The following is a 10,821-nucleotide window of genomic DNA, read 5'->3' as shown; positions in this document are numbered from 1 at the left end:
TTTAGAGAGGTTATCTTGTCTAGCTGCAAGGCTCTTCTCAACTGCTTGCCTCGTTTCTTTAAAAAGTAAAACTCATTCAGAATTTAAGTCTCCTCGGTGAAGGAGGGATAAGCTGGGGTGCTGTGGTTTATCAATTTAGCCTCAAGATTCAAAGAAGGCACAGAGCTAAGCAGGGAGTTCACACTTGTGTAAAAGCGTACCTAAGGGATACGCAGGGTTACTGTGTAAAAGCCCGAGTCTAAAGTGAGAATGCCTGGCATCAATCTGAGCAACATCATGCCAGTAAAGACTGTTCACCCGCAGTTGAGTTGGCGATTTCTCAACATAGAAGAGCTTAGAATGAGGGTTAGTGTGAGCCATGGGTGAAATGGAAATTCCTTTGGCCTCAACTAATGCATTTTAAGTGACTCCCACTTAGGGTCAGATAATTACAAGTTCTATTTTGTTAAACAGTTAAAAAAAACAAACACAATCTGTATTAGGCTGGAAAGTTCTACATTCCAGTGAACATGAGTGATGGTGAACATAGCCTGTGGGCCAAACACAGCCCACGCAGAGCTTCACACTGTTGAAGCTTTCATCTTCAGCACCCCAAGGTACAGCCCACAGATACCATAGGATCTCAACATGCAGTGCTCCATCTTGCTCCAGCGTAACGCATATCACATGCTAGGGCCTGTACCTTCCATGAGCCGTACTGTCACACCACAATCAAGTAGGCTCCCAGCTTGCTGTATCTTTAAGTACTAGAGGGGTGGGGGGCTTAGTTTGGATTTCAAGAGGATGAGACCTAGGGTGTCACTAATGTAACCAGCAGGATTCCCACAGGGCTGCTTCTTGCTCAGAAGTTAGTAATTGACAGTGTATATATTCACCCAGTTTGCTGATTCTTGATGAACTGCATTCTCATGTAATGTATGTTCTACACTAATATTTACAAATCACTAAAAAATATAAACCAAGTGCATTTCCCTCCTACATCACCAAATTCCAATGATACACAACCAAAACCATATAGAAATAGAGTATATGCTTGGTTGTAAAGATGTCTGAAAAGACAGCAAGGAATAAGGTCATGCAAAGTTTCACATAAACAAGGGAATCTTCACATTAGATAATTTCTATCATATGACCCAGTGTTAAATAACAAGGAGTATTAGAAAAATGAAGCTTGAATAAATGCAGTTGGCAGCTGTATCTCTGTAATACCTTTACAGGACTTCACGGTATCACCCTAATGAAGAGACCTGGTAGCATAATCTACCTTCCCACACTGCCAGTGGAAAGTTGTTATTATAATTAATACAGATATAGTATCTTACTATTAAAAAAAAGTTACAGACAAGTTCTCAATACACCTGTGAAATAGCTAAGAACAGACTGAAATGCAGAGACACAAAGAGTTTGCATGCCAAGAGTTTCAATCAAGTCAGTTTACTGCCTACTGTAGATCCAGAGCTACCAGTACAAAAGTCCTTATACAAGTATCAGTTGTGCTAATGACACCCAAGTTATTTAGCTGTGGCAATAGAATATGAAAGGATTAGAATAAATTTGTAATTTCTCATTCCCAAAGCTTAGACCAAATTTGAGGATCACCTCTCGGTTCTTTGCCTAGCATTCTATTCCGTCTTTTGAGTTACCTTTTGTTGACTTGAATTTTACAGCAGTATGATCAACCACTATCAGCTCTCTGTAGAGAAAGAGATGGAGTTATTTAGGATAGATATAACTATCTTTTTTTTTTTAAGGCTGACACTAAAAATATATTTTCATCTTTTTAATATTAAACCCACATAGAAATCTTAAAACTGAAACTTATTTTCTACTAACATTACTCACTTTTATTTGCATTATGTATTGAAGGAAACTAAATTTTACCTTGTAGGTTCAGTTTAATTCCCCCTCCAATACCTTCAGTATTGGAGGTACCAGCTTCCTCCATGTTACCAGTATAATAGTGGAAACAATGATCCATATACTCACGGTGCAGCCTGCATTACTGGGCTCTAGGATTTAAGAGACCCTTTACAGAGGACAGCAATGTACCCTATTTGCAGCTCTGCCATGGTCTCGGCATGCAATCTTGAACAAAATGTTTAACTGCAATATCCTGCTCTTTTCTTCAGATGAAAGAAATTAGATAATAATTTATAGCCTCCTTTGTAAATGCTCTCAGATTTATGAATGAAGCATTCCTCCTTCCCTTGCTATTGCATTCCTACAATGGCTTTCTGTCTGAAACAAAGAATGCTGGGTTAGAAGGGTAACTAATAAGCAACCTAAAAACAAAAGGAACCTGGCACGAGGTCAGCATGACCTGCAGTAATTGCTTCTGCTGCTCTTAGAGACACACCAAGGGTTAGCAGTCACCTTACACAACTCCCTAGAGCAGCAGAACAGTAAAAAAAGAGATAAGAAAGCCTCTTGTCCTAAGCTTACTGCTCAAAGGACACAAAATACTAAGCTGATTCCTAACTTATAAAGAATATTTATTTGGAGAAAAGTCTGGGAAGGAATCCTATGGAAATTAACCCTTGCTTCTCTGGATGCTATTACTACATGCAGAACTTCCAGATTTCTCCAGAAATTCCTAGTCCTTAGAAGTGAAAAATGTTCTGATTAGTTTCTCACGTAAACCATCCAGCCCATAAATGCCAAAGCCAGACTGAAGGGAACAGTTATGCAACAGGGCCCTGTGGAAGAGAAAAAACTGCTCAAGGCAAGTTGGCTGCTTGCATCATATATTTTCATGCTGTTTACAACCTCTCTGTATAGGAATCTCACAGTTCTGCTATGTAAGACATGAGTGAGTATCTTGTGATGAAATAAGAAAAAAAACAAACAACTTACTGAACATTCATCTCAAATTTCAATTGAACATAGTCTTTTAAATGTCACATGTTTAGCTGAGGGGTTTTTTGTTTGTTTGTTTTTCAAAATGTCTAAACCTTTAATAGGCTAAGTATGATGAGTGGGGATACCTTCCATATACCCCCTGGGAATTCCTTTTTGAGACCGCAATTCCCACCACGTTCAGTTCTTCTGAACTCTCTTGTATATATTCCCACTTCGTATCAGTACTAACAAGTTAAAGAGGGGACTCTGAAACCTCCACTGTTCACTAAGGGGACTCTGATGTTACTTTAAGCAGTAGCTTAATGAACGTTTTTCCCCAATTGCAGTGCCAGCACAAGTAGCTCCTGTTCCCTGAACTGACCAGAGAATTGATTCAGGTTAGAGCTACCCAACTTCTTCTACCTGTATCAGTTCCCCAAGCTGCTCAGACACTGCAAACAATTCCTACTTAGGCCCTGCAAGCACTTGTATCAGCAAGCACTGAAAAACTTAAAAATTCCTGGAAATTCTCCCTCATCCATCACACAGACTTGCACCTATCAGCTAGGCATGCAGGAGATGAGAACTCAAGCAGTGCTCTAACAGTGGGTTTCAAGAGTGGAAACACAAAATCAAGTTTCCTCCAAGACTAGAATATCCCTCAGCAGAGCAATGCAGGAAGAAGTGGGTTCATCTCCAGCTAGAAGAAGAAAATACTACAAAGACCATATATATGTTACATCTCTGGACATCGAAAATTTTGGAGCCAGACTCAAAAAAGTTTTCAAACATTTTGATGTACTTTCTGCACACAACTCCATGGCTTTAGATACTCAGCCATCATTTAACTGTCATCAGAAATACAAATCCTAGGGATTAATGACTAACATTAGCACAATGCAACTGCTAATGCCACAGGCAAGGCTTACGTTAAACAAAAAAAACAAGTGGGTGGACAATTAGTTCGAAGGATGCTCTGCAATTCACAGTCTAACACCTTCCCTTCAGCACAAGGAGAGGACTTACTAGGGTAGAAACACCTTGAACAGAAAACAAATGCTTCAGAGATGTACCTGCATGTTTGGAACAGGCCAAAAGTTAAATCCCTCCTTACACGGCTGCACTTCTTTATGAAATAGCTGATGAGAATAGGTGGTGTTGAAAAGGAAGTCACGTACCTGACATTTCTCCCACTAGTACGTTGAGATTCTCATCAGCTCAAAACTGCAACTGCAGTTTGTGACTGTAGTTTAAAGAGTTCAGAGACTTGCTTGATGTGGCAGATGTCCACTACTGCCAACTTTACTGACATTTCTTCTATGAGATCAACGCAGTGTCTACAGAAGCTTCATCAACATGTAGATGTTTAAAAGAAAAAAAGCAACCTTAAACATCACTGAACACTTAAAAAACCTAAATACTAGTTAGAGGAGAACAGAAGAGAAATGAAAAAAACTATCAGTCACAATAAAGAACATACTAGAGTATATTCTTGAAGCTGACAACTTAACTAGCTATAGGCATGCAAGGGAGATTTGGTCAGTGGTTTTGTTTACATCCTTAAAATTTACTTTTTTGTGATCAAATGAGTCACTTGTATTGAATCAGATGGATAGCTCGCATCCTTTTCAAAAAAGAAATCATAAGAGACAGAACTGTACTGAAAGAATCCAGACAGAAGAGACACTGCATCAAGAACCAGCAGATCTCTGTTTTAAGTGTGATGATACTACTATCTGTGTGTGACTGATTGTCTTCTCTGCGCAGCTGTGCCAGTCAAAGAACAGTGCTCACCCTCTTTTCAGAGCTGTGTATCAAGACTGGTACCAGAAAGATAAGACTAAGATGGAGAAATGCCTGTCCAGGAAGTTTCACCCCAGAGATGTCAGAGCCCTTCACAAGAATGAAACCTTGTAACCCTTCTGTGTGACAACAGTACTGAAAGAAAATCCACGGAAAAACAGAAGTAATGGAAAATTACACAGTAAGCTTCATATCCAACACCTGAAACACCACATGTAGAACATTTCTCCTTAACTCATGAGACTGCACATGGTGGGGGGGGTAATCATTGTATAGACATCACACTGCCTCAAGAAAGAAAAAATAGCTGTGACAGCTGGCTTTAGAATTGAGTACAGCAGACAGATCTCTTGTGTTACCTACGGGATGCTGCGAATCTGGAAGCTGCATGCATATAGCATTGCTAGTTTTAGGTTGGCTTTCAGGGAATGAACGCAGGACAAATAAGTTCTAAAGGCTTAACATTTAATCACGAGGAAAATCTCTACTAGCTGGTACTGAGATTAGAAGCCTGTGCTTTATGGATAGGACCACATTAATACAGAAACAACTCTGAGTATTTGAATTACACCAACAGGCAGCAATAACAATCAGAAGGTTCGGTATAAAAAAAAATTTAAGAGTTGTGTTCAATTTAACTGTAGTGTATTCTCCTGGGTTGCAGTGGAGCTTTGGATCTCTTGCCTTTTATAAACAGCATCTCAGTCAACAAGAATTTAGCTTGGAGGAATGCATTACAGATGTAAAACAAATCAAATTAGCTCTCAGATGTTATCTGTTGATATCTCATTTCTTCCTCAGACTTCTGCTAACCACTGGAATGCAACATCTGGGCAGTTGGGGGAGGCAACTGTTTTAGTAAAAAGTACTACATATAGGTGCTACAGAAGAAATTACAACACACTGCTTTACCACACCACCTACAGTACAGGATGAACTAGTAACAGTTACCTGCCGTGAAAAAGGTAATTAGGTCTACCTAGCCTGTGTCACCTTTACAGCATAAAAAGCCAACTTAATCAGAGCAATTATATGCTAAGGATGAGTGACAAAATTACAGTCATCCGTTGCAGAGGTTATTTAAAGAAATCAATATTTGGAGCACCATTTACTTGTTTCAAATTTTTTCCCTGCCACTGAAATTTGAAGGCCCTGGAAGAATTCAGTAATGCATGCAATTATGACAACTGTAGGCTTTATACTTAATATTTTACATACTTTAACTTAACTTAGAGCAGCATACTTTCTTCTTTTTAAAAGGAAAAAGTTTGCTTTCATGAAAGTTCTTTGTGATTTCCATAGAACAGATTGGGGAACAGATTATGTGACTTCCTCAGTCAAAATTTTACACAGCATTTCACCCTGATTAGCATTAAGTGACAGGCTCCAGGGACATACACTTTTGATGCAATGATTTACACAGAACTAGAGGTTTTACTCCCCAACAGTTTAGCGGATTCGAGAATAGCAAATGAGAATTTACTGTAGCAGAAGTGCCACAGCTGTGAGTTCTATTAGGTAGTGGTCAGATTATGAATCATTTAATAAACTGTGCCATTGCTAGCAGAGGTTTTTGCAGCCTCCTTACCAAAAAGATAACCTTTCTGTGCAGGAACTGAGTGCTGTGAGAAAGGAACAGGACTAAGGCGCCTGCAGCACTAAGGTCTCCTTTAGAGGCTAAAATTGATCCACTATCGCAATAGAGTTTATGGAATTGAGGCTTCCACTTGTCAAACAGTTTAAAGACACTGGTGAAAGTTCCTTGCTCAAATCATCCGGAAACAGGCTGGGCAAAACACTAGATCATCTACTGCAGAGAGCAACTATGTACTGACATGGGCTTTGGGTGACATGAACCAACAGACCGTGATCAGAGTGTCATGTTTAGCCAGCACAGATGCATAAAGCACAGGTCTTTATCAGACAATTACTTAAAAAAATGGTTCTAAAAACCTAGAGCAATTTTCATCATTAAAACCAAAGAGAAACTGGAAATGCATCAATTACCTGAGGTATTAAAGAGATTTTGTGCTCTAAATATATAACACAGATTAGGCTTACTGAAATTTCTGGAACTATACCAGTTTTCAAGAACTATTTTATGTTGCCACATGAATACTGTATCTTCACAAATAAGAAAATTTATCTTTTCCATTTAAAGTTTATGCTATCCCTTACTTTCAGAATACAAAAATGTCTAAGACTATGAACACTGTACATACTCTGGATCAAATAACATGCTTCTAATTCACAAAACGTGCTTACATTGGAATATTCTGACCTCTTCTGAAGATTTCTGTATGCACCTTAAGTAAATCTCCATGTTTACTGTGTACCATACAGAAGAAAACATTCCTAAAATCCCCCCTTCATGATCAGTCATTACCCAACTCTTCCAAGGGCTTATGCAGTGTTTTCTGCAATAGTTTGTCCACCCACACAGACAGTCAGCACGCCTAGTCCCTTGCTGTTGCAGGCAGTCACATCATAAACTGATCAAATGCCATTGTAAAACTAAATACGCTTTTTGGCCTAAGTTTCCAAAATGTGGGAGTGGGCCTCACCCATTCAAACTAATTTGGGTAACAATGAAAAAATTCACTCATAAACGGGGTTTCTGACTACATCTTTTTCCGTCAGTGGTTCTTGTTTTCCGCTCCAACCCACATCATCTATTCTCTTCCTTCCACCCATTCTTTCCCCCCCAAAAAAGGCTGGCTTGGACACTGTGCTTCAATTTTCTGTAGAACTTTCTATTTTTCTATCCCATTCTTTTTCTTTAGTATATGAAAGCAGCTTCCTGTTTAGAAACATGGGAGTCCTACACCCTCAGTAATGATGTATTCAGCCCATCAATGATCTTGGCATGAATGCCTTAAACCTTAATAAGCCTGATGGGATTTTCTGTACATGTCATCATCAGTCCAAAAACAATGCACAACGTTTGTCATCTTGCACTGAATCAGCTCCCTTCCCAGTGCTATAGTTCTAGTAAGAATTCTAAGGGCTTACAAGCCTCCTTCTCTTAAATATTTCAAATTATAGATTTCCAATGCCTACAGAACAAGAACAGAAGCACCAAGAGGAGACAGTGTTATTGCAGAACTCCCAACATGATCAATACTGTTCTGCTTTTCCAACCCTGAGTCCCTGCAGCAGTCTGCCATTGCTCACACTGCTCAAGTCTTACTATAACCTATTATCCAAATCCTGGGCTTGTCCTGTGCTGGGGAATAGGAATGAAACACATAATGTAATCTCTGTTCAACTTTAAAAAAAAAACCCACAACATCCCCCCCCAAACCGTACATGACCTAGAACAAAATCCTATCTTGTTCAAATACATAGACTGAATCAAAATCTATTTTTGTGGGTTCAAAAAGGCAGCAGCATTGGTGACTTGAAATAAACTGAAATATTTGTCACTTCGGGAGTTTAATGTACATACATTCATAAGTGCAGGCTGTTCCCCCTGCTGAATTTTAACTGCAGTGAAGTTCTCCAGCGAAGTTACTGGAGAGCCATACAACAAGCACTTGAACCAGTGGGTGCAGAGGCAGCCTTGTATACCACACGCAACAATGTGCTGTTCTTCTCCAAGCAGTGCTTAGCAGCAAAGTGGTTAACCACAATTTGTTCTATATGGCATAATTCTTCAGTAATGCTACTAGCAAAGCTGCTAGTCTAGAGTTCATGCATTTTAAAATCTGACAATGCAAGGCACACATAACTGTTTCACTTTAACTCTTTTGGGGGCTTGGTCTGTGCTTACATAAACATCAAAACATATTTTGAGCTCTACTTATGGGTGAGCAGCAGAGTTAATTTAAAACTGTCAGCAAGTGCCATCCTAATTAAAAACAAATGACTAATTGTACAGCTACAGGGCCTGTTGACACAGGCTACATACATCAATCAGGCAAAGCCAACCAAGCTTGAATTTGAGGAAATGCAGCACCATCTAGTGTCCTACATGAGTTAGAGATTCAAAAATCAGTTTTACAATGAGTCCACACAGAAATTTCACAGGTAGCTAACACTCTCACAAAAGCAGTAAGACACCAGAGGTCCAACTATACCAACTATTCCCAGCACTTCTGAAAAAGGGAATTACATAATAAAAATCCTGTTAAAAAAGAGCTGCTGAGAGTCAAATGTTTGCAGGCAGAACAGAAATTCTTTAAAGTCAATAAACTGAGAAATTACTCTGCCACCTACCAAAAAGGTGCAGTCCAAAAGCTAAAAGCTACCAGTAGTAGAAAGACTACTACTATCTATAAAAAGCTACTAGAAATAAAAAGGCAACCTTTAAGAAACTGAGTAATACTAAAAATTCTGGCAGGCTAAAAACATAAAACAATATGAAAAGGTATTTGAGAAATCTTGAGGAATTATTTGAGGAAAATTAATGATAAATTCTTTTTCAAACACATTGGGAACAGGAATCTTGACAAAGGCTTAGTACAGGCAACAGATGATCAAAGAATAGGAAGAACAGTAAGAAAGAGACAAGACTGCAGAAAAGCTTTTTAAATTTTTTTTTTTTTTTTAATCCACATTTATCAGAGGAGCTTAGACCAGCTCCCACTCTGGAGAGCTCATTTCAAATTGGAGGGTCAGTAAGAGATGCTACTGGACATTTCAGGGACATAAACAATAACAGGTCTTTATAGTCAGACAGTAAATACCCAAGAAATCAATTAGACAATAACTGAGCTAGCAACCACCATGCATAATCTCTCACTTAAAACTTCAAAAGAAGCAGAAGGTGACAAATGAGACAATTTTTTATTTAAAAGAGTTCTACAGGGATTCAGGTGAGCTATGTCAGGTGAGCTGACCTCTTTCAACCATGCTGATACTCTGTAATAGAGAATTACTGGACATATAGATAAATGTGTTATGTTGGCAAATATGGCTCAAGTAAAGGCAATGTAGACCTCACATCTCTCTATTATCATTCTCAGAGAATCTAACAAATATTATTAACAGATATTCATTCAAAAATTTATCAAGGCAGAAGTTCTTGATGCACCAACACCTTGTGTGTGTATCATGTCAGTCCTCCAATACAAAAATCATAGTACAAAAAGGAATGGAGCAGCTTTCATCAAAAATTATTAAATTGAAAATCTGTTTGCAACCTGGGAAAGAGAGAACCGAAGGACAATTAGGAGTAGAGAAGGTGGAAAGATAAATGTATACTCTGCTACCTCTGAATACCACCAAGCCAACATTGTCTATCACACACATGAAAGTGACAGGCAGCAAGTTCAAAACCAAGCCCAACCCAGACAAAGCCAAAACCAGAAGTATTTCTTCAGAGAACACATGCTCAACCTGTGACATACCGTAACAATACATAGCAAGGGGCTTACCAGACTTCTAAAAGGATGTAGACTAATTAACAGAAGAGAAATCCCTCAGGTTCTGTGAAACATACTCTCTCCTTTCCCAGATGTGCAGATCCCTGGGAACTGGAGGACTATCACTGTGTTCACCTATTCTTACTCTCTCCCCCTAAGCGTTTATTCTGGCCTCCTAGAGTGGCAGGAAATAAGATAATAGACTAAAAAGGATCTCAGTGCAGTCATCCTGGTACCCCTTTCAGAAGGGGAACAGTTGTAGCATCACTAGCTTTCTTCCAACATCAAGGGTTGTGTACACATGGAACAGGAGTTGATGCTCGCTGAGCTAACTCTTGCAGAGACAGCACGCTAGGAATGGATGCGATAGGAATCACAGAAAATGGTTTCTGTCCTAGCCCAGACCAACTTCAAGCAAGGATGGTATAGTGAGGAAAATTTGAATGAAAATTATTCATTCAAATAATGCTACAGTCCTAAGTTGTACAGATGCTTTCTTCTTTCATTTGCACACAAGGGACCCATATATGAAAACAGCATCATACACAGGTTTAAGATAAACTCTTGCGTGCATGTACAAGTGGAAGCGATTTGTCCTTTCTTAGAACAAACTGCAAGGAATTTGGTAGCAAGTCTCCACGTGATTAAAAATTTAAGACTATAATTGCTATTAACACACTAATTCTCAGCAATAGCTTCACTATTTCAGCTTCAGCTATCACTCCTATTTTTTAAATCTATCCCAAAGCTAGAGGACATTGCATGAGAACAGAGTACAGATGCCATCTAGAAGCCAGAGCAGATTTTGTATCAG

Source organism: Aptenodytes patagonicus, chromosome 8 (genome assembly GCF_965638725.1).
Source record: "Aptenodytes patagonicus chromosome 8, bAptPat1.pri.cur, whole genome shotgun sequence".
NCBI lineage: Eukaryota > Metazoa > Chordata > Aves > Sphenisciformes > Spheniscidae > Aptenodytes > Aptenodytes patagonicus.
Note: the sequence above shows the minus strand (reverse complement) of the source record.